We start from the raw sequence: 26,307 nt of genomic DNA, 5'->3' as shown, positions 1-26,307 counted from the left end.
GGAAAAGTTCAGGTTCTCTTGCCAGCATAAGCTCCTCATTTTGTATGCTTATCCTATAACATGCTCTCAGGGAAATGCACAACCATCATCCAATTCCAGGCAAATTCAAGGGCTTATTTGGTTGATTGATTACATTCATGTGTTGCTTTTCTTCTTGAAGACATCAAGGCAGCATAAAGCTAGATCCACAATGCAGTTCAGTGAGCTAGATCCAGAATGTCCCTTCTGCTGGGGGTCCCACAGGTGGAAGGACCAAGAGCTGAAAATCACCTGTCCCACACACCCCAAAAACTTTTGCAGAGGGTCCTCAAACCCCATAGATAATCTTCATAGGGGCCTACAAGAGGAAGGAACAGTTGACATAAATCATCTCTGCTCTTGCCTTCCTTCCAATGGGAGCATCACATGAGTGGAGTTCCTTTAATTTCAACCCATAAGCACTTTTATTTCAAACTGAAACACAACTACATGTGTAGCTGACCAAATGAATTTACCTAAAAGGATATTTCAAGGCGAATCTAGGGATTTTGTTCAGGCAAAACATCTGAGGGCACCCAAAGAGATTCATAAGTCTGGCAAAATCTCCCAGGAGAAGCCTATACATGCTTAAACTGAACCTATGAAACAGCCTTATGCTTAAGGATCATTGTGGAAGTGCCTGCTTTGAGTTGGAGCAGAATGATGTTATTCTACCTAATGAGTTTAGCTCACCTAAATTCAGCAGTGGACCTTGGAAACCAGAATGGCTTCCACAAATCACTCTGATTCTGTGAGAGTAAAATAATGAGAACATTTTTCACTGTATCTGACATCTTCAGGATGTGAAGAGGATCGAGGGCAGCTTTTGTACTGCACTGCAAACCCCACCTGAACCTCAATGAAGCTTAGATTGAGCAATAGTAATGCAATCTTACTAGTCTTCTATTTCTGAATTGCAGAGGTTTGGGGCAGGGAGGCAAAGCAACCTCTCAATGTATGTGTTGAACTGTTTGTGTAAAACTATAAACGTCTAAATGTAAGATGTAGATGGGGTCTTTTCTGCACCACGAGGTGAATGAGACACCATTCTTGTACAAGAATAACTCATTTTGCTTGCTACCCATTTCTTGGTTATTAGTCTCTGGTAGACAACAAACCTCTCCTTCACTGGGGGGTTTTAACACCTGCCACAGATGTTTTAGTTGATATTCCGGTATTATACAGAGTTGGATGAGATAACCCTCAGGGTCCCTTCCAACTCTGCAATTCTTTGATTCTATGAAATGCTTAAGTTGCCATGGAATTCAGCTGAAAAACAGAAATTGGATGAGTATGTAGAGATTTCTGTTCAGGACAAATACCAAAGGGGGTAAAATGAGGTTGTGTAACCCACGTGGGTGGCGCAGTGGTCTAAACGACTGAGCCTCTTGGGCTTGCTGATCAGAAGGTCGGTGGTTCAAATCCCTGTGACGGGGTGAGCTCTTTTTGCTTGGTCCCAGCTCCTGCCAACCTAGCAGTTTGAAATCACGCCCCAAAGTGATTTTGCCAGAAGCAGCTTAGTCATGCTGGCCACATGACCCGGAAACACTGTCTGTGGACAGACGTCAGCTCCCTCAGTCTGTAAAGCGAGATGAGCGCCACAACCCCAGAGTCATCTGCAACTGGACTTAACTGTCAGGGGTCCTTTACCTTTACCTTTTAACCCTAGCAGTATTTTTTCAAGCATCTGCAAAAGTTCCTAGTTCATAGGAACATAGGAAGCTACCTTATGGTGAGTTAGACAATTGGTTCATCTAGTTCAGTATTGTCAGCAACGGTTGGTAGTGACTTTTCAGGATTTCAGATGAAGGACATTCCCAGCCCTACCTTCCCGGACAATAATTTTCATCATACAATCTAATGCCAGCAGAAAGCATGGGGTTTTTTTTGTCAATGGAACCTTTGGCTTCATTAATTGTTTGCAATATAATTAATTGCTATCATTATGTCAATAATTGTTTGAGGGCAACCCATTGCTGCTCAACTGGGAACAGCTGATATATGATCACCCACCTGTTGAGTCAAGAGCTTCCCTTTGTGTGTGTGGATCAGAAGAGCTACAAACAGAGCATGAAAGGCTACGAGTGCACAGTGAATCGAAAGAGAACTCTATCATTTCCGTCACCCTTCCTCCTCCCCTTTTATTAGTGTATGTTCTCTTAGCCACTGCAGCAACCCAGATATGAAATTATGAGCTCTTGTGGTTGACAGGATGATCTTTCGTGATTGTAGTGGAGGAGTTACAACATTTTGCTCTGCTTTAGTTTATTTCCCTTTGTATTATATATAATATTTTTTATATAAAATATAGATTTCCCTACCTTGTCTCCCCACAGCATTCAAGGCAAGTCCCAAATCTGTACAGCAAAACATAAAATACACAAGGTACAATGCTAAATAATGCCATTTGCTCACTTGAGCTCCTGTATAGTGTACATTTATTGTACATTTTTGTATCCACTTATATTGTTGTTATTCACTGCTTCAGGAGTCTTTGGGCTAAAAAGCAGAATATAAATAAACGATACTATAAACAGGTCTCCTCAACAGCAGTTTTAAAAGGTAGTCTGTCAAACTGAACATGGGAAAAGATTTACACTTGTAATATAGGTGGTGCTGTGGTCTAAACCAGTGAGCTTGCCAATCGGAAGGTTGGCGGTTTGAATCTCCACAACTGGGTCAGCTCCCGTTGTTCGGTCCCAGCTCTTACCCACCTAGCAATTCGTAAGCACATCAAAGTGCAAGTAGATAAACAGGTACCACTCCGGCAGGAAGGTAAACAGTGTTTCCATGCGCTGCTCTGGTGTTGGTGTTTCGTTGCCCCAGAAGCACATGACCCAGAAAAACTGTAGACAGACTTCGACTCCCTCGGCCAGTAAAGCGAGATGAGCGTCACAACCCCAGAGTCATTCACAACCGGACTTAACTGTTGGGGGTCCTTTAAAGGTAAAGGGACCCCTGACCGTTAGGTCCAGTCATGGACGACTCTGGTGTTGCGGCACTCATCTTGTTGTATTGGCCGAGGGAGCCGGCGTACAGCTTCCGGGTCATGTGGCCAGTATGACTAAGCCACTTCTGGTGAACCAGAGCAGCGCACAGAAACACCGTTTACCTTCCCGCCGGAGCGGTACCTATTGATCTACTTGCACTTTGATGTGCTTTCGAACTGCTAGGTTGCAAGAAGCAGGGACCGAACAACGGGAGCTCACCCCGTCGCAGGGATTCAAATCGCTGACCTTCTGATCGGCAAGCCCTAGGCTCTGTGGTTTAACCCACAGCGCCACCCATGTCCAGGGGTCCTTTACCTTTACCTTTTTATGCACCAAAGACAGCAAAATGCCCTGTACCACTTTCAAGACTGACACACATGTGACACAAGGTACCAAAGTGTTGTGGCTCACCACCCTTTGGAGCGGTGTCTGCTAAAGTATAGTCTTCTTGGAATAGACATAGCAAGCAGAGGAGAAGCAAACAGACAAGGAGCTTACAGGGATAGATTCATACGTCATAAGGATTGGGGCTTATTAGCATTCTCAATGAATATAAACGTAAAATCCAGTTCCAAACTAATCATATTTCACCTAGAAATCATTTATGTTAAACAGGAAGAAGCATGAAAATGCAGCCAGAGAAATATTGCAATTGCAGTGATGATAATGAAAAAGACAATAAAAAAAAACACTGCAGCAGTCCTAGCAGAGTAGATATAAATGCATTTTTAATTCCCAAAATGTTTGAATGTCGGTATTCCTTTCTCAAGGGAAAAATGCTTCGCAAAACCTAAAAGCAAAGTAGAAGGTTTTGCTTTTTTCAGTTGGGGACCATATTTCCCCCTTGAGGAAAAAAAAGGCATTTGAAATGCTTTCAGAATTAAAGATACATTTTTGTTTCTTTCTCGTTTGGCTTCTGTTTGTGTGTGTCCTGCCCCCCTGCTGCCTCCAAGGACTTGATGTAACCCCATGGGATCCTGCCAGAATAGGTTCTCGGGGACAGTGATTCATCATTCCGCAAAAGCCTATCTGCAGCCTGCTGTTCCCGCTTGCTCTTTCATTTTTAGATGATAGCATTGATTGGATCAACTGCAAACACAATTCTCTACCTATGAAAATACAGAGCAGTTCTTGCACTTAATTTCAGGCTCAAATAGGCAAATACACTCCAGTGACTGCTGGTGTTTGTTTTTGTTAATGCCGGCTCTGCAGCCCAAATAAAATTTCTATCATTGCATTGTAACAGTTAGACAAGTGCACACACAAACACAGTTCTTTTGCAAACATTTCCACATGTTACACCAGCAGTGGAATCAATGTATCCAGCAAATGTGTGCATGTTGCATTGCTAAATAATATATGCAGTGTCCACAAAGGAACTGGAAAAAAGTCCAGTTTTTGAATGAAGAAAGCCAGCCAGCCAGTCAGTCAACAGGATCATTACTTTAAGGGGCTTATGTCTATTAAATAGCCCATTGCGGGCATCACTTTTTATAATCCTTTAAATCATGTTTGAGGCTAGCAACTTTCCCCTAGAGGCCTCGATAAATAGGTTTCTATAGTGTTCTCATTCAGGCAAGATATATAATCCCCAGCTATAGATTTACAGAGGCTACATTTTATTAGCAATCAGAGAACACCAGGGAACAGTGTGGGGTGTGTGTGCATATATATTTCTGCTGATACAGTTATCTTCCAGAAAATTCAAATGCTCTTCCAATAAATGGTACAGAACAGTCCGTACAAAATGCTAACTTGAAAATGTAATGGTGGCATAAAGTTGTACCCTGCTCTTTCTTCCGATATCTTCATCCCCGGTCCCTAGCCTCATCACATTCTCATCTCACTGATGGTATCATTCTGGAAAATCTGTAATGTGGAAAATTTGGACTATTGTGCAGGTAAAAACCCACTGTGGTGGAAGTGGCTTCAATAGGAAACATCATCTGCCATATCACTTAACTGGATCATGTAGCCAAAGAACAGAAAAATAAAGTGGCCAAGTTTTAATTTGGAATCCTTCCAAGTACCCTCCCACACAACTACAATCAAACAAGGAAAGGGAGGGGTCATCAATACAACAAAATTTAAGGCTCACTGTCTTTGGGAGGTGGAAATAGTAATTGACAATCTTACATAATGCAAAAAGAATACTTTTACTTCATCCATGGAAACCGAGACTGTTAATATATCACACAAACTGCCAAGCTCATACCGAAACCCTTAAAATCAATGGGTGAACATGCTCCCATAGAAGCCAACTCCTAGGAGCCAAGGTCCCTTCACCCTCACAATAAAGTATTTGAGGGCCCTGCCCCCCAAGTTGATGGGCATTATCATTCAAATGGTGTGTGAGCAACGCATCTTGTGATGGATTATGCTGGGTGGGGCTTACCTGCCCCCTAATGTTTTATTCAATTTACCTGCCCTCCACCATTTATTTTATACTTGCAGTAGCCCTGCAGGATATACATTTTCCAAATAAGTAAATAAAATAGTGGATCCAGGGCTTAGATGAGATTCGAACCTGGAACTTCAAAGTAGGTGTTGACAAATCAGTCTAGTTTTGGTCTGTGTGACTTTTGCATGTCTTTACCCATAAGTCCATACCGTCCTGTTTTACATTAAATGCCTTTTTGGGAAAACCTGTGCAAAGCATTGAACTTAAATATTATTTAATTACATGTTTTATGACTGAAAACCTGGACTAGTCTGGTCTGGAACATCCTTTTATTATGCAAACTACAGGTGATATGTAGAATTAAATAGTTAGCCTATGGGAACTAAATAGCCAATTGAAGATCAGTTTAGTTCATATCAGAATTTGCTAAGATCAATTTTCTCAAGCTTTGTTACTTTCTAGCTCATTCTTATAACCACAATGTAAGTACTGTTATGTAGAACACAACTGAATATTTATGTTCGAACAGCTTGGATCATACAGAAGTAAATATCCCATAGTCACACCATGGCTGTGGCTTTAAAACTGTGACTTTGCTCTGATGTTGGTCTGTGGTATAAAGGTAAAGGGACCCCTGACCGTTAGGTCCAGTCGCGGACGACTCTAGGGTTGCGGCGCTCAACTCACTTTACTGGTCAAGGGAGCCGGTGTACAGCTTCTTGGTCATGTGGCCAGCATGACTAAGCTGCTTCTGGCAAACCAGAGCAGCGCACGGAAACACCGTTCACCTTCCTGCTGGAGCAGTACCTATTTATCTACTTGCACTTTGACATGCTTTCGAACTGCTAGGTTGGCAGGAGCAGGGACCGAGCAAAGGGAGCTCACCCCGTCATGGGGATTTGAACCGCTGACCTTCTGATCGGCAAGCCCTAGGCTCAGTGGTTACACCACAGTGCCACCCGTGTCCCAGTCTATGGCATATTCGGGTGCTTTTTCTTCATACTGCCTTTGAGGACCCATATCCCTCCCATAGTATGTAGGCTGCCTCACAGCACTTACCAACTTGGTAGAATTCAGACATGCATGGTGATATAATGTTTTAAGAACTTCACCATTTGACATACATATCTAACAGCAACAAAAAGGATTATAAGAAACTTTGTTCTAAGATCATGTTAAAGTTGCAGAGTTCATTTCTGGCTCCTTACTTTGTTTCAGAAACTCCCAACTTTCCTCTTTCACAGCTAATTAAAAGACTGTCAGAAATCTCCTGTTGTTTCCAGTAAGCCTGGAATTAAGTGTAATTCCAAAGTGCAATTAAAAGCATGGTTGGTTTTAATATATATATACATATTGCAGATCTTCAGTTCTCTATTAGTAGCGCAGCGCAAATCGGCTTGGTTTGGTGAGGCTGTCACAATTTGTGGACAAAACAATCTTTTCTGCAGATATTGCTTTGTTCCTTATAGACTATTACATTTAAGCTTGGAAATGTTCAACTTTGTAATCAGAAGTTAGCTTGTGACTGCTTAATAATCAAGAATTGAAATAGGGCTGTATTCATTAGAAAGTCATTTATAGGAATAGCAAGGCTATCCACTGTGATAATAGAATGGATTAAATAAAACTGAGGGTATTGAAAAGGATATGAAACATCCACAATAGAGAGGACATGCAGATCTAAGCAGGAATTAGCATTATGCAGAAGGTTTCTCTGGGGGTAAGTTATTGCATAACTATTTGCAGTCAAATTCTTGTAACCTTACCCAGCATCCTATGACATTAACCAGTGTCAGGTATACTTATACATTAAGATGGGGGTTTGGAATCCATGGCCCTATAGATATTATTAGACAAAAAAATAATAATATCCTCTTTGGGAGGAGAAAAGACTAAGGAGTAAATCCTATCCAAATCCAGAGTGGAGTCCCTAAGATGGTTGGATGGTGCCTTGTACGCCTCCTTCCAGCAACTCCTGCACCCAAGCTGGTGCCAGACATATTGCTCTGCTTTCCTTTGAACAATATCAGTTAGGCTGGGAGGACAGTCTTGTCGCCTGGGAATCCCAGGACCTCCATACACACTGTCCTGGCTTGCACCCCAAGGAGGTCACTTTGATGCTGCTAATACAGAAAAAAAAGCAATGCACAAGGAGCAGTTATGAGTTACTGGTCTCTACAGCCACAGCAGGCACTGTGATTCTCCTGCAGTTTGACATTACCCCTGGAGGTGCACTCCATTGTCTCTTAAGACAGACAGATGCCAACAAGAACAAATCCCACCATCCCTGGCGCTTAGACACACTTGCTGGGACCAATGCATACTAAGAATCTTAGTGCTACCATTGATGGGCACTACAAGTTCCTGAAATGTTTAAACCAAACTACTTCCTCCTCCTTTTACATTGGATTCTGGTATCTTGGTCTTGTTGCCCTTGTGTTCCCATTGGGTTGATTGATTTATTTTACTGGCTTTTCTTCTCTTTGTTAAAGGAATGTTCTTCCATTCTTGGGGGATTATTTGCTTTCTTTTATTACTGTTTACAGAACAGATCTTCCTTGTAGGATCTTTTCAAATATGTGCACTGTGGTTTCCTTCTAGTTCAAAGTGGTCTTCATGAGGCCTAGAGGCTCCATCTTCCAAACCATTACTCATACAAATAGCCCTACAAACTACAGGCCACCGACTGATATCACTCAGGAACGGGAAAGCAAATGTGCATTAAGTCTATCTGTGTTTGCAGAAGAAATACAGTAGCTGATCAAAGTTAACTGAACGTATAGCTCTTACTTTTCATAGAAGATTATTTTATCATTCTGTATCAGGAACAATGTCTCTGTGTTCAGTTCATTGGTGAACCTGTCTGCCCATCCTTCTCCCCCAGAACTGCTTCACCAGTGCAGTCAAAAGCGCCATCAGAAAGCTGAGGCAGATGGCAAGTAATCTGCTATGTTGGAGGGAAGTGTGACCTTCCACATGGAGGAGCAGCAATGTAGTGAAGGCAGAATTCAGGTCTGCAACTTTTATCAGAGCAGCAGTGGTGACATGGAAAAGAAATGCAATTCTTTCAAGAGGAATACCAAAATTTCATGAAAATTGCTCACTACCTATGCTCCCCAAATAAAGTAATGCTTTTCCTCCTAAGTAAAAGTGTAGCTTTGATTTATAAATAGATTTAGTCTTGTTCGAAACCTGATAATGTTTACCCATATCCATTCTTCCCCAACCTTGTGATATCACGCTCCCAAATGGGATTGTATCTCAAAATGCTGGAAAAAATAGGATTTTGTTGTCAAAACAGTCCAATGATGTCCAATGTTGGACATCATTGATGATGTCCAACATTGGACACCAATGATGTTCAACATTGGACAAAACAGTCCAATGTTGTCAAAACAGTCCAATGATTGTTTAAATGCCTTCTTCGGGGCATTTGTATACTTCCTCAAAAAAAAACCAGCCTACAGAGATCAAAGTTAGATATATCTCCCTTTCACATTAACTGGTTTGATTCATAAATATACAGTATTTTTCCGTGTATAAAACGCCCCACCCCCCACCCCCCGTATAAGACACCCCGTACTTTTGGAGATCCCAAATTTTGAAAATGGGCACATGCACTATCTGTTTATAAGATGCCCCAAAATGTTTAACCTTATTTTAAAGTAAAAAAAAACAAAAACACTAGTCTTATACACAGGAAAGTATGGTGTTTAGTCTTGTTTGAATCATGCTCAGTCTCCCCCAAACTTCTGTGTTGAAGTTGTTCCACAACAGCTCTCATAATGCCTGCCATTGACCACGCTGGCTGTGACTAATGGGAATGATAGTCCAAAACATATGTAGAGTTCAAGCTTGAGGAAGGCAGCCTTGCCCTGTAAGAAGTCTTTAAAGATAAGACATCAGGGTGAATCTAGTTTATATCATCCCTACCTTGCTGGCTATGCACTTGGGTTCGAGTCTGTCTCTGTCTCTGTGCGTTTCTAGAACAAGCTGTTTTTCCCGTTATCATCCAGTGTTCTTCTATTGTCATCTGACAATAGAATATAAATACTAGAATAAGGCTCAGTAAGGATTTTTGGACTCTGAAAACACTCCATGTCTCTATTAATTCCTACAACGTTGTATTTGTTGAGAGAAGAAATCCTTTGGTTTAAATTTGTTTTGAAAGATTATAAATGAATTGGACTCTACTGTCAAGCAGCATCCACAAAAGCTTTGAATTGCACTTATGTAAGCTGTGCTTCACGAGGAGTTCATTTGTGGTGTGTGCTGAAAATTCCTCCTGCATGTTTTCTTTCTTTCTAGTTCTTCACCATTCTCCATCAGTTAAGAAGGAAATGAATTGCATTTATCAAAGGTAGGAGGAAAGTTAAGTCAAATTCTCATGGGTGGGGTGCATAATTTTTATTGCACTTACCATTAAGGTGGATGAGGGCTGTTTATCCTTTCATCCATTCTACAAATCATTTCTTCCAGGATTTATGGCTTCTCAATTGCCCATGCACTTGGGGGAAAAACACCATAAGGCAGTGGTGGCCTATGTGATATAGTCCAAAGCATCTAGAAGACAACTCCCATCACACCTGACCAGTATGGCTGATATTCAGGGATGGTGGGAGTGTTATCCCATCACCAGCAGTGAAGTAAGATTCAATTGCCAAGCCAGTTGTGGAATAGACGTCAGGAGTGCGTGCAGGAGCCAGGCCCTGTGACTGGTAGGGCCTCACAGGACTGGGGCCTTCCTGAGTTTGGCCTGGAAGGGCAAGGTGCGGCCGCACAGGTGAGGCTTGACAGAAGACTCGTAGCACCTGGTGGCAAGGGACAGGAGGGGCATATAAGACCAGCAGTTCCCTCTGGCTCTTTGCCACAGCAACACACTACCCACCTAACTGTGCTTCAGCTTCCTGAATCCTGGTTTCATGACCCTTGGACTCTTGGCTTCCTGAACCCTGGACTGCTGACCCTGGACTGCTGATTCCTGCTTCCCAACCTCTACCCTGGTCCCGACGTACCAAGCCGGGACTCCGATTGCCTGTAACCCAGACAGTGACAATAGAGTAGTGCCATCTTGTCCTCTGCAGCAGCAATGGCAGCCTGACCTAGCTCTTATGTTAAAGCTAGGAGATGTGGAGATGCCAGACCTTCTTGGCATGAAAATATAGAGTCAGTTGGGATTGCCTCTGAAAGCCAGCATAGCTCACCACAAACTCTGCTGCTGCCCAGTCATTCCCAGTGCAGAAAGTGGGAAGGATCACTGCAGAATACAGAGCAGGTTGCTAAAGCAGGTGCTAGGACATAGGGCAGCCTTAATGAACTTGGTGCCTTCCAACTTTTGGGACAAAACATATCAATAGCTCCAGCCAGCATAGTGGAAACTAACATAGGGTAGGGGAACAGGCTGCCACAGCACATATCTGAGGGAGGAGCACCTCAACCCAGCAACATTGTCTTCAGCCGTTCCTGACAAATAGTGACACCCCCCCCCCAGTCATTTGAAAGAAATATACTTTTCACATACAATTTGTAACCAAACCATAACCTGGAAATTAAAACAAGGATGACATAGGGATGGGTTAATCGGTTGGTTTTGGTTTCTCATTTTTCAATCTTACATTTTCCCATCAGTTTGCAGAAGAGGTCCTCATGAAAATTCACCAGCATTTTAGTGCAAATTAATCCCAATATTCACACTTTTATGCAATTTTGCCTAATACACACATTTTTATAACTCACATTTTCTCCAATATTCTGGTTCTTTTTGTAATATAATGCATTGTGTACATTATTTTCACTAATATATACATTGCTATGGAAACTTAACTTAGTATTTGCTTTTTTGTACACACTTCGTGGCTGGAGAACTGCATTAAAAATTCAGAGAAGTGTGATTTTGAAGGACAGCTGTGTTTCAGTTCATGTATTCTCTCAGGTGGGTTTGGGTTTAAATGAAAACTGAATCAAAAGTTTTGCCCATCCCTAGCTGGAACCCAAAGTATGTTTGCTTGAATGTTTACTCCATAGAAACAAACAAACCTATCTATCTATCTATCTATCTATCTATCTATCGTCTATCTATCTATCTATCTATCTATCTGTCTATCTGTCTATCTGTCTATCTATCATCTATCATCTATCATCTATCATCTATCTATCTATCATCTATCTATCTATCATCTATATCTATCTATCTACCATCTATCTATCTATCTATCTATCTATCTATCTATCTATCTATCTATCATCTATCTATCTATCTATCATCTATCTATCTATCTATCTATCATCTATCTATCTATCTATCTATCTATCTATCTATCATCATCTATCTATCTCTATTTCAGAGGAAATGTTTAGGGTGGGAATATCAGTGTGAAATACACCATTCTTTCTTTTGTAATATTATTAACACGTGGAACTAAGCCCCACATTATCACACTGTCCTTCCTGTGGCTCTCCCAGCCTTTCCCCCCAACCTGGTCCTGTCTATGGGAACAAGAATATTAGCATGGTTTGGTTATGGAGTGAAGTGGCTGTGGGCAGGGCGAGCAATGGGTAAGCAAAGCAAGAGATATGCGATCATTGCAAGAAAACTTATTTGAAATTTTGGGGCAGCAAACAGTCATTCTGTAGCTCATCCCTCGTGCCACATCAAATAGATGTTCTGCAAGACCTTAAAAGTTTTTCTTTTCTTTTCTGCTACAGCTTGATGATTTATTGTGTTGTTTATTTGTTCATTTCTTTTGTTTTTCCTTTCCAAGGATGGCCTTTAGAAACCTGTGGGGAATGTCATAGAACAACTGGAGAATAATAATAATAAAAAGGATTCTCTTCCATCAAGGCTGTGCTGCGTGGCACTTGACAAAAAGCCTGTTAGTTTTGCTTCCTATTTGTCTGCTCAGAAAGTTTAGCAATAAAGCAAACATATTAAAACTCAACTGAATCCACAGCTGGTTAGTATATATATGTTGAGGAAAGGGCCATCTTTCCATAAAAGTGTGCTGTTTTGCAACTCAGGAATCCTGGCAAAATTTATTGCATCTGTTACACACCAGTAGAAGGATAATGATGCAGTTATTCTGTTCAATCTCAGCAGTTTAATAGGAAAGCACCTGTTTGATAATATTTACACTTTGGGCAATATACAAGTAAATAGGTGGGTACATATGGTTGTTGTATGCATTACGTAACTTTCAGGTAGGGATGGAAAGATCTGTTGATATTGGTCCTCCCAGTTTCTCTCCTCTCCAAGCTGAAATTCAGTCCTGCGCATCCCCTCCCCATAAATTTGCATTAAAAAACAACAACAATAGAAATTCATCAGTATTTAAGGACAAATTCATTCTAATTAAATACATTTTATATGAAGTTTTGACTAATGCACATTTTGGCAAGCAATTTCCCCAAATATACGTTGTTTTCAGCAATATTCATTCTTATGCACACTTTCCTGTGATATGTCTATTTTTGTAAACATTGGTTAAACTGCATAGCAAAATTCCGATACTTGTGGATTTCAAAAGATAGCTGCATTTTGATTTGTTTTATAAAGTGTAAATTTGAATAGGCTTCATAGGAGACCTGAATCAAATTTCTCCCTCCAGCCCTGCTTGCAGATAATTTATTTCCAAATCTTCACATCCTTCAAGAGATGTGACTTCAGCTCCTTCATCCAATCTTGACTTTGTCACCTGCAAAATGCTTGAATCCCTGAAGGACATCCTTTCCAAACGCAGTCCTTATTGACACTTCTGATATCAAACTGAACTGGTTTCCAACTCTGCTCTATGATGCAGTATACACAGAGCTTTCACCTTAGAGATTCCAAGGCCTAAAGCAAAGTCAAACATTGTCTACAGACAAATATGGCCAAAGAGAGCTTTCCATTTATATCTCAAATTTATCCAGGGTTGAGGAACTTGTATGGTAAATTTCAATGTGGTCCTCCAAGTCTCTTTAACTCAGGCTTCCTCAAACTTGGCCCTCCAGATGTTTTTGGCCTACAACTCCCATGATCCCTAGCTAGCAGGACCAGTGGTGAGGGATGATGGGAATTGTGGTCTCAAAACATCTGGAGGGCTGAGGTTGAGGAAGCCTGCTTTAACTGGATCTTCAGAAGTTCTCCAGGCCACATCCCTCACTAGCTGATCTTAATATCTAAAATGCTTTTGCCTGGCTGCAATGAGTCATTGAGACCTGGTAATACCGCTTGCTTCTCTGGCAAATGCGACTATGTGTAGAACATACCCTTCTCTGCAAAAGTAAAATTTACATCTGCTTTTTTGCCTACTTTTTCATCTGGTCCTACCTCCCATGGAATGACCCATGGAAGGTTGCTCAGGCTTCCTGGCTGTAAAAGTTTCTATACCCCTTTGATCTCTTTGAGCTGTTGCATCACTTTCCCAAACTCTTGGGCCACTTCATTTAGTTCAGGGGTCTGCAACCCGCGGCTCCGGAGCCGCATGTGGCTCTTTTACACCTTTGCTGCGGCTCCGGGGCAGATACTAGCGAGGGGAGGAGGCGCATTGTGCGCCCCGACACTCCCCACTGTGGCGGGCACTGTACTGGCTGTGACGTCGCATGGGGGCATGCGTTAGTCACGCACTGTCCCGACGTCACCTTCCCGCCTACCCGCCCGCTACATTGTAAGGGGCATGTACGCTGGTCACTGTTTTGAAGGGGAGTGAAACACACACACACACACACACACACACACACACACACAAAGGTAACTTGTTAATTTAACGTTTATTTCTATGAGGAGGAGTAATTCTGAGGGGTCAAACAAAGAAATAATAAAAAAGTGACAAAAAAGTTATTTTTATAATGAGTTTTGCGGCTCCCAGGTTTTTTTTTCTTCGGAAACGGGTCCAAGTGGCTCTTTTTGTCTTAAAGGTTGCAGACCCCTGATTTAGTTCATTCCCTTGCTTTCTCCTCCAGCTGAAAGAACTGAAGGACCTGGACTTAAATGTCTACTTGGTCATGAAGCTCCTGATGTAAACTCAGGGAAGCTTAGCCCATCTCACAGGATATATAAGAATTCAACAGCCTTTTAATATGTAGCATCTAGGTTTACTACTGTCAGTTTTAATGTGCAATATCTTTTAGCCTTGCTGGTGTTAGGCTGATGGTTTTATATATTCTTTGTTATTGCTTTTAGAAATTGTTAGATGTATGTTTATGATTATATTGTATCATTTTATGGTTATTCTGTATGCCTCTCTGGGGTTCTTCTCACAGAAGAGTCGGATTCATTTATCGTTGTGGTTGTTGTTTGTTGTTATGTGCACTATTATGTGAGTTCTATTGAGAAAAAAACAGAACACAAATGCAATAAATAATTATGTAAAGGTAAAGGTAAAGGTAAAGGTACCCCTGCCCGTACGGGCCAGTCTTGACAGACTCTGGGGTTGTGCGCCCATCTCACTCAAGAGGCCGGGGGCCAGCGCTGTCCGGAGACACTTCCGGGTCACGTGGCCAGCGTGACATCGCTGCTCTGGCGAGCCAGAGCCGCACACGGAAACGCCGTTTACCTTCCCGCTAGTAAGCGGTCCCTATTTATCTACTTGCACCCGGGGGTGCTTTTGAACTGCTAGGTTGGCAGGCGCTGGGACCAAACAACGGGAGCGCACCCCACCGCGGGGATTCGAACCGCCGACCTTTCGATCGGCAAGCCCTAGGCGCTGAGGCTTTTACCCACAGCGCCACCCGTGTCCCCCTAAATAATTATGAGCACATCTTAAAAGAAAGGGAGAAGGAAATATGAAATAATGTGTCCTGGGTACATATTTAAGCATTTTTATTTTAATGAACTATGTCCATTGCATGTTGAGGTCCCCAAGCTAACCCAAATTAACTCACACTTCACACAGAAATTTTTGTTTAAGGTTTTTGGCAGAATTTTGGCCACAACTTTATTTAAATACACAAACATGAGTGGTTGCTTAGGCATTGGTTACGACTATCTGCCCATGCCCCAGGGACAGAACTGACTTCCGGATTCCAGCAGAAGCCAGTCAGGGAAAACAATATTGGGGATCAATGAAGCTGGGCAACAGACCCTCACCTCTCCCCGCATGCTCCCAGGGGCTTACACAGCCCAACCCGATGCCAGGGATTTGGACGAAGGCATGGCAAGCCCCCAGATTCCTTTAACAGAATTCCCTTGCAGCACCAGCCTTGGAGGGGTAGGCACTTACCCCTCCACCAACCATTTTTTTTACCAATGCCTAACCGCAAACCTTACAAGTCGTGACGATTTGCTACGAAGTAGGCAAAAACCAAATGGCACCAGCCAATCAGCCAAATGGACAAAATTCCTACCAGGCCCCTGCCCCAAAAGCAGGCAACCCCATGACAGGCATAGCAAAGTCAAGCGAAATAACTCTCATTTCAGGGAGGGTGGGTGGGTGATCCGGTGCACTCAGCAAAAGAGAAAGTCCAAAGCTGTGTGACCTGTATTTAAAACCTTTGTGTCCCACCCCCAAATTGGCAACATGAAAATCTCCCCAGAAACTCAACTGCCTGTGGCCATCCAAACAGATCTGCCCAGCAACAGTGGGGTGACCTGCTAGACCCCACGGCAACACGTGCTCTCTATTAGGGAGAACATGCTTTGTCATTGTGTAAGATTGGATGCAAATATCAGATATGATAGTTTGATCAGGCTAAAAATAGTTATTGTGCTCCAGTGAAAATCTTTGGGTTTAAATCCCCACAGGTATAGGGCTACCACAAATTTTGTGCTTGGTTAACATTCCATCTTGGCCTGTCCTGGTCTCCATAACTGGAAGTTTCTATGCTGCCCCTCATTTGAGGATCACGGGGTAGTTCACAATATAAAAACACAAAAATACATAACATACTAACAAATATGTTCCCAAGGGGCTGCAAACTGTCTTAACCTGCTTATGCTCCACTTCTGGAAATAATTCTAAAAAAATATCCGAATCTCGAATTCTGGAGTGCAATGAAGGACAGTAATGCCAGCTCAAGATATTTTGCTATCTAACGTGAAAAGGTAAATAGTGCCTCCCACCCACTCACACACCACAGTCAAGTTATTCCAGGTCAGTCAATTTATTCTGATACCTGAGGCAAAAAAATGTCACAAGTGGGAGTGCGTGTAGAATACATCTTACTTAAATGACTACCAATTTGTCTGTCCTTCCATGATGCTAAACAGGTGGCAGCCTCACTCTCCCTAATGGAAGAGCTGGCCTTTCAGGCACAGAGGAGAAGAGGGGTAATAAAGTAACAGAGCAGGGCAAAAGGCTTTCGTTTGAAGAAAAGCTAACAGCTGATTCCAGTCCTTTTAGGGAGTTTGTTAAGTGAGCATCGTAGCACCTTGGCTTTCAAAGCCTGCTGCTAAGAATTCCCCAGATCTCCTCCTGTTGGTTTTGTGTCCCCAGCTCCTGGGATTCCACCTCCCCTGCTGGCGACAGAATTTGCTGCTGTACAGAGGGATCCCTTTTGTGATGCAGTTAATGGTCAGAGATGCTACAGACTCCTGCTGTGTGTGATGTTCTCAAATGGAATGGTTAAGCTTTTCATCATGCTTCTTTTAAAATCAAATTTAAAGGCAGCCCTTCTTCTTAAACTTCTCCTTTAAATCCTGATTTGCAGCTCAGTGCTAGTCATGCCAATGAAGCTGCAATGTTGTTGCTGCAAAAAGGAAATAGCGGGGAGCACAGAGGGGGTTTATAAGAAGAGGGTGAGGGGAGTCTCTTGTATATAATCCTTTATATTTTATGCTACACCTGATGTTCTTAAAGCAGAGCTTTACTAGAGAGAGAGGAAAGAAAATAACGGCATTTTTTTTTATCCTTAATCACACTACTTGCAGATAGCCATATGTAAGAAAAATGTCGTGTCAGATAAGCCTAAAACTTATTTAAAAGATTACCATCTTTACTGCTGTAGTGTATGTTAAATGCCAAGCATGGTTGAATGGCTGTTATGAGCAAGAAGTAATACTAAGCTAATGTGATAAGATAAAATAAACAGAAGCATATTTCATTTTTGCATCCAGAGAAATACACAGAACTGGCACCCATATGTACTTGTCACTAGGGTGGGGCAACTGGAGCATGTGCCTTGGATACAATCTGGCCCCAGAGATACTGCAGTGCACTCTAGGTGAGACTGCCCTTAAGACTGATTTGGAAACTGCAGTTGTGGCAGGTGGACTGTTATGCAGCTTCCAAATCAGTCTTAAGGGCCTAGTGGGGGCATAAGCAACCTCGGCCCTCCAGATGTTTTGGGACTACCATTCCCATCATCCCTGACCACTGGTCCTGTTAGCTAGGGATGATGGGAGTTGTAGTCCCAAAACATCTGGAGGGCCGAGTTTGGGGGTACCTGGCCTAATGGGAACATGTAACACCAGACCTGAAAATTGTACACTGGCTGCCAAACTGCTATAGGTCAAACTCTGTTGGGGCTCTCTAACCTCGGATTAAGTACTTACCTAATTCGTTTCGGAGGTCCGTTCTGAATCTGAAACTGTTCTTAACCTGAAGCACCGCTTTAGCTAATGGGGACTCCTGCTGCTGCCGCGCCACCGGAGCACGATTTCTGTTCTCATCCTGAAGCAAAGTTCTTAACCCGAGGTGCTATTTCTGGGTTAGTGGAGTCTGTAACCTGAAGCCTATGTAACCTGAAGTGTATGTAACCCGAGGTACCACTGTACTTGCCTCAAACCTGAATCTAGGCATCTAGGGAGTTCTTCTTTTATTGTACCATTTATTTCCTTTCACCAAATTAACTAAAACAAAGCTTTTCTTATTGGACCGTCTTACTTCTATAGACTGGCCTTTGCTCAGGTCAGTTAGATGCAAGAAACCCAACAAAGTGCCTTCCTCTGTCTTATCTTGCATGTATATTTGACGACTGACATCTGATCATTTGAAACAGTCAACCGATGATTCAGCACGAGTTGTTGTTTTAAACCGTCAGTGGTTTGTTACTCATTGCTGCAATTTTTGTAAGGATAATTTATTTTATTATTATTTTTGAATTTATATACCACCCTATACCTGCAGGTCTCAGGTTGGTTCACAGGATAAAAGCAAACATACACAAATACTTTCCCAGTCCCTAATCCTCAACACAACCATATATGTTTGTTTTTTTGTGCTTTTTATTATTATTTATATCCTGCTCTTCCCATAGGAACCCAATGCAGTGTGACTTGCAATGCTGCCATTTGTCATGTTGTAAAGATATAATTTCAGGGATGCTTTATCCTAAGTACAGGGTTACATGGACTAGAGCTGGGATGTGCATATATGTATGAAGAATTTGTTAAATCACTGAGACCTCTTGTGTGCATCATTGCCTAGGCACACGGCCCAGAATGACATGATGAGCTAGCCTTTCCTCCTAGTCACCTCTCCCCTGCTGTTGAATGATGTGCTCCTGGTGACTGGTGATCCTTATCCAGCCTCCTCCTCCTTGGGACAGAAACACTATTAAAGCCACAGTAAGTGAATGGAATCCTGCTCACCTGTGTCTTCGAATCTGGAGGAGTGGGTTTATAGAAAATGAAGTGCTGTCCTTCCGGGTGGAAAGGTGATTCACAATTAATTAGCATCAGATTCAAAGAGGAAAAATGGAATCACCAGCTTGCCAAAGAAGTTAATTGACTGCAAGAAGCAACCAGATAATTGTGTGTACCTGTGGCCAGGAACGCTGACCATTGCACTGCATATTCTTCTATGTGACGTGTGCAATGAAGTTTAGAAAACTGCAATGAGCATAAACAAATGAACAGTATGCTGTACACTGTTGACACTTCATCCTTGCCAGTATCTCAAACATGTTCGTTCAATGGTCCCTCAGGACAGGAAGGTTGTAGCTTTTTGCCTAGTTCACAACCTTTGCTGCTTTTGTGGCCCTGGGAAACATGGGGCATTGGAAGGTGTAGGGATGCTAGCCCTGGAACAGGGATAGCTGGATCCACTGGGTCTTCAGTGGAGATCTGAGAACTACAGGAGGGTCCTGCTCCTCTTGTATGTCATCTGAAGAGAGCTCAATCTTGAAGTCTGGGCAGGGCTGAATCCTGATACTAACTCTCAGCTGAACCCACCTATAGAATTTCCTCATGAAGATAGTGGCCACCAGACAACCATGGTCAGTACCACCTGACTGACACATCCGATCCAAGCTTCTGCTTCTCCACAATAGGTGGGGAAAGCATGGTGTTTCCCTTTACAGCCATTTCACTCACCCAAATCCCTAGAAAGCAGGATTAGTGTTTGTGGACATTATAATCCAGTATGTTTTCTCAGTGCATATACACGCACAGGTTGCACCATGTGAAGACATTGGACTAGATTATCCTCATGGTCCCTTCCAATTCTATGATTCTATGATTTAAAAAGTGAAAAAACCAGATACCTTATATATATATATATTAGTTGCTGGACAGCTCCACTTAACACTACAGTGCAAGACCAACTCTCCCATTAGGCAGAATAAAGTGGCTGTCTCAGGCAGCTGATTTGTGAAAAGGCAGCCATTTTTTGTAATTTAATCTATTATTTTTATTTTACTTTTTTTTACAGAGGTACCACTGTTTATTGTTTCCCCCCCCCATATTACATCACAATATAAATAAACCAAAACTATCACCACATCCTCCCCACCCCCATATATCTATATATCCATCAATCAAACAAACCCAATATTCTTTTGTTCCTCCCCCCGCTTCCCTCCACCCCCACTCAATTTCCTCTACATTCTGAGATTACATTTATCTTTGCATTTTACAATCTTCCCAAATCTTCTATATATTCTTATTATCTTTCCTTACTGATTTACCTTCCCTCGGATACTTTACATTTTAATCCAGGCATATTAGCATATCTCTCTTTTTTGAGCAATATTTTACCATATATTCATCAAAACATTCCCACTCCTTTTTTAATTTTTAATTTAATCTATTATTTTGGTATTGTTACATCCAGGGAAGGGAGAGGCCTTTGTGGCATTTTCTCAGGTGCTGAAATAATTTGATTAGCCTTAGGGACTATACACTTTAAGAGCATAAGAAGAGGGTGCTGGATCAGGTCACCGGGCCATCCATTCCAGCATCCTGTTCCCACAGTGGTCAATTAGGTGCCTCTTGGAAACTCGCAAGCAGAACCTGGGTGCATCAGCACACGTTCCATTTGTGAATCACAGAAACTGGTACACAGAGGCATATTGCCTTGAGCAGTGGAAGCAGAACACAGCCATTATGACTAAAGGCCAGTGATAGGCCTATCCTTCATGAGTTGATCTAATCCTTTAATTTTTAAAGCCGTGCTAGTTGGAGGTCTGAATTCCATAGGGTTGAATTCCATAGTTTTAACTATGTTCTCTGTGAAGAAATACTTCATTTTGTCTGTCCTGAATCTTCTAACATACGGTGCCATTGAATGCCCACAAGTTACATTGCTTTGGCAACTTGGCAGGGGGAATGGGGTGCTATTTTGAATAAAGAAAGATGCCTTATACAGAGTCAGGCCATAAGTCTATCTAGCTCAGTATTGGCCACACTGACAGGCAAAAGCTCTCTAGGGTGTCAGGTAGGTTTTCTGCCAGCCCCACCTGGAGATGCCAGAGATTAAAGCTTGGACCTTCTGCAAGCACAGCAGATACTCTGTCACTGAGCATTGGTGTTCCTGCTCTGACAACCAAATATCCCAGGCCATCCCTGATTACAGAAATAGAGTGATTGTGGTACTACTTGCTTATCCACCCTTCAGATCTTTCAATTCTGGACTCTCTGTGTGTGTGTGTGTGTGTGTGTGCTCACACCAACTACCCATGACCTCATGGGTGCTGCCATTATTGAGTCACTAATGAGGGAGTGGGAGGCCCTTTTCATTGTCCTGCTTTGCTTCATTACATATCAAATGGATGTGGAAAATCATTGCAGAAGACAAACTAGGGTACTTAGGATAATACCACATCAGGACTCTTTCCCCTGACCTGGTATTTTTTGTGTACATGGATCTTTGTGTGGCAGTTAGGCATTGGTAAACTTGGTTTATTGGAGGGGAGGTCATGGTCTTCACCTGCCCCTCCTCTTTAAGGGTATTCTGTTAAAGGGATCCAGGGGTGTGGATCCTGTCCGAAGCCCGGGTATGGGCTAGGGCCATGCCACAACCCCATCGGGGACCCTGGGGGAGCTCGCAGTTGATGTACATCAACAGGGTTCCCCCTACTGGTGGTTGACCCTGTGACATTAACATAGTTGAGAGAGTGCTGGAGGGGAAATAGTTAAATAGGTTGCACAGTCAGGACCCAGGGGGGTGGAGTCAGTGGGACTATAAAAGGAGTTCGGGGAGGGGTTGGTTGGGAGTTGTTGGTGGGTAGTTGGTTGGTTTGAGTGGGTTGGCTGGTTGGGAAAGGCAGTTGGTAACAGAGAGACAGTTAGGGCAGTGGGTTCTTGAGTGTAGGGAGGTAGAAGAGATAGAGAGATGGAAATAAGACTAAGAAAGTAAAGAGCAACAAGGTTTAGAATGCTGTAAAAGTTTGTTTGTGTCTGAAATAAACTACACTCTTCTTTATTAATTGAGAACTTGACTGAGACTGAAGTGATTTTACCAGGGAGGACCTGGTTGGTGGCAGCGGATTAGTGGTCTACGGGTCAACAGTCCGTGAGACAACCAGGGGCTCTGTATGAACACCACAGACCCTTATGAGACTACCTGCATGGCGGGCAGGAGTCAGATATTGTTGGTTCAGTTCCAGTGCCTAAGCCAATACCACTCACATCTGTAACCAATAAAGTTGTGGCCTTATTTATCCCATTAACCCAAAATATTGGTGTCCATGTGGCTTGGGGCTTGGGGCCTTGCGATCCAAATCTTTGTGTGTGTGGTCATTATAGACCTCAATCCCTCAACTTCAGTCCAGTAACATATGTCAGACATTAACTGTAGTTGTTGCACTTTCACCTTAAGAATAAAAGCAACATTTCATCTAATGCATCTATCTCTTGAGGATAAAACTTCCAATGTATCTCATATTTGGTACTTAGTAACTAAAAAAAAGGGGGAGTGAGGGAACTACATATAAAGAAATGTGTCCTATATAATTAAACACTAGTCACCACTGGATTGAAGTGTATCATCTATAGCTGTAGTGGGCTAAAAATATACCATTAGCTTACTCACTGGTAGGGCATTATTATGCCTTTCAATATATGTACCTGCAACTATAAATTATGTGGCATAATGATACACCTACAAGCTGTGTTAATAAATAGAGATCTACTAAGTAAAATGGTACAAGTTCAGTGCTTTAATAGTTGGGGGACTTATGAGTCAAACTGACAGGATCAAAATATAATTCTGGCAGCTTTTCTGTTCATCTTTCAGAGTGTGTATTTGGTTGCCAGACAACTAACAGGACTGGAAAAGCAACCAGTATTTGCATCTGAAAATACCAGTGAACTTCAGATTCTTCCAGGCTCAGTCTATGGGCCTTTCCCCACTTACCTTTTATATTGGTATAGTTGCTCAGTTTATTAAAAAAAATATTGTTATTCTCATGATTGGCATTCTCACATTTTCAACATAGTCATTATTCAGCTGCTGATCTGCAGCGATATACTCATAAAATTGCTTTTTTCTTCTACCACAAAAAAATGTGAAAGATCTGGGGTGAATCCTCAGTATTTCCACTTCTGTGGAATATATTCAAGGGGTCGGGGGATTGTGGGCATTGTCCCATATTTTTAAAATTATGTTTTCTGTTAGGTCCAATATGAGATGAATAAACCATTGTTTCCTTCTCAGTTGTGCATACCAATACTGATATTGTGCAAACATATTGCCCATAACAGCAATAATTATCTGCAGATAGAATTTAATCAGAATAACCAGCATATGAGAAGTGCACCCAGCATATGCAGCTGCAGCAATGGAGCAAAATTCACTCTGCATCTTCCTGCTTTGCTGTTCTTGTGTTCTAATTGAACACCTGAAGAGGGAAAGCATTTGTTTAGGATTGTGACTCCTGAAACAGAAAATCCCACAATTACCTCTCCCTCAGACTAAGAATGCAAAGTGTCAAATTAAATAATTACCAATTTGTTGTTCCCACATGACACCTAATATCAGCTGCCCGAGGCAGCTTCCTCCCTCTGTCTAATGGTAGGGCTGGCCTTACATAATCACCTGAAGCATAGGTACTTCATAATACCATTGTATGGTTCTTACTGTTTTGGAGTGAATTACGTTTATTTGAGTGCTTCTGCGTGCCAACTGCATAGATTCAGCATTTCCTGAGAGGATTTTTTTTCTTTTTTAATAACAACTCAGCCTACAGTTCTGTGCATACCTGCAGAAGAAGATTTGTTCTGGGAGAGCGAAGACAAAGCTGAGTTGAACAGCATCGAGATGGATAAATTATACTCCGTATATACCCCAACATGTCTTTATTTCTCTTTCTCATCTTCCATAATTTACAGCACATTGCTGTATTGTCCCATTATTGAATTTTCAATTTGCATGATAGTTGCTTTGATATCAAATAAAAGTTGCACTAGTAATCTAAAGGAAAGTGCATTAAGGTTATTTCCAGGAGGACCAGACGGTGCAGATGGCTCATTATTGCCTTAACCCAGAATTTAATGGCAGCTTAAAGAAATATGCACAGAGAGACTCACACATGAACTCACAAATGCCTGCAGATCTGTCACAGCAGTCAGAGAGCTAGTAAAAAAAATACTGGACATTATCACATGCAGGTCTTCTAATAGCCTGCTGGTCTCACCATGTGCCTCATCACAGTGTGTATGAGATAGAAGCTGTGAGTTAATGGGGTAAAAGGCCATGCCTTTTATGTGTTTGTCAGAAAACCTACTTTGTGAGCAAAAATAAGAACATTAGATAGATCAAGGAAATACTGTGGATGATTAGGAACCTACAGCCAAAGCCTTAGCTGTTTCACTCTGATCAATGGGTTGTATTCAATGTAGTTTTAAGGTAAATGATCTCTCATTGTTCTCCTTGTGCAATGGAATATTCTCCCCATTTCTGCCGCTGGCTTCATCCAAATCTGTTCTAGAGAATAATAGGGGAATTCCAAACTGATCCTTCCACTAGTCCAATAATGTAGTTGAATTCCACTCAATATGTGAAATTCAACCCCTTTCAAACCCCCCCCCCATTGCTTCCTTAGGGTTGCTAGGTCACAATTGTGTCATGACCATAGAAGCCACAACTCAAGTGACCCTATGTCCCATAAATACCTGACCCAGAGTCCCAAGCCTTCTAAAGCTCATGAGTCCTCCTTTTTTCAACTCTCCTATCTCCATTACCAATGGAAGCTCTTCTGTTTTCCTGTTCGTTGGGTTCTCTATATTTTTGGACCTCTTTTCAGCTATCAGATTGCCCTTCATGACATGTTCATCTCAGCCAAACTGACAGTAGTTCTTTTCCTAAGAGAAGCTAGATGGCAGATACTTGGGACATGCAATCAATAATAGGTTCCTCGATGGCAATGCATGAAGCCTGGGGCTAGGAAAGCATATGGCAAGCTTTAGTACCCCTATGTATCCCTGATTCTGGCATTCTTTGGCAGGTCTAAGGACACCTCCATCTACCACAGTGTTTCCCAAACTTGGGTGTGCAGCTGTTTTTAGACTACAATTCCCATCATCCCTGACCACTGGTCTTGTTAGCTAGGGATGGTGGGAGTTGGAGACCCAAGTTTGGAAAACACTGATCCACCACATGCACTTCATAGACATCCAGCAACTTCAGATGATACTGTGGTGAAGTCTCAATTACTTGTGCCTGCTTGCTGTAGCAACAGCTTCATTCTTTCAAGAGGTAATTACATGGCAGCTAAATTACATTGAAGGTTTTGTTTCTTACCAGAAAGTGACATAATAATTATTGATCAAACCATTGTCTTTGCAGCACAAATTGCTGTTAAAAATACCTATCTTAGGAATGCAAGGGAGGAAATGTAATTTGCCTTCCCTAGACTCAGCAATAGACAAGGCATTGTCTGCAGTTGCCATTTATTAGACGGCTATAAAATATGTTGATTTGGTTTTATTTCCCCAAAGGAAATGAACTGCGTCTTTTTCTCTTTTCTCTTGAAGGCACCAAAATACAGAATTGTGAGAGGAGCTCTTTGTATGCATGTCTCTGGGGGGTGTGGGAGGAATCCTCCTGAAAAGTTTCATAAGGGTTTCCTTTTACCTATTAGCCAGCCATGAAATTACTTAGGAAATCAGGAAGCTCCAGTGTTAGAGGATTTATCATTCCACCAAGTAATCTGGGGTTGGAAAAGACTCTCCTCCCTGGAAGAGAGGGGAGTGGTTGTGGGCGGGAGCCCGAGCACTGCCCCTAGCAGGGGGAGTTAGCCCCCTGCCTCCTCCTCTCACCTGGCTGGCGCCCACGCCCCTCGGCAGGCATCCATCCAGGTGCCTCCGAGGGGGCGTTTACAGCAGCCTTTTGCTGCAGCGCCAGCCTCTCCTCGGCCTCATTCTTCTCTGTCGTCTCATCGCGAGTCACCCACCCTCCACTCCCTTTTAGCTCAGGGTCTTAGTTCATTGGCCTTGCTATGGACCTTAGGTTGGTCGCCCTGGTTGTCCAGGGGGCCTGGTAGGAATTTTTCCATTTGGCATTAGGCTTTTTGGTTTTTTCGCCTACCTCGTAGCAATCGTCACAACTTTTGTGGTATTGGTGGGTAGGTTAGGCATTGGAATAATGTGTTGTGGTGTGTCGAAGGGCTAGGTGTGGCCATCGCCTATGTCTTCAATTTTTGGGTATTCCGTTAAAGGAATCTGGCGGTCATGTATTCTGTCCAATGCCTGCTTGGCGGGAGGCCATGGCACGACCCTTGGTGACATCAGGGGAGAGCCTATAGTTGGATTAGCATCAACAG

This window comes from Podarcis muralis, chromosome 8 (genome assembly GCF_964188315.1).
Source record: "Podarcis muralis chromosome 8, rPodMur119.hap1.1, whole genome shotgun sequence".
Taxonomy (NCBI): Eukaryota; Metazoa; Chordata; class Lepidosauria; order Squamata; family Lacertidae; genus Podarcis; species Podarcis muralis.
The sequence above is the reverse complement of the archived record's forward strand: the minus strand, read 5'-3'. Positions refer to the sequence as shown.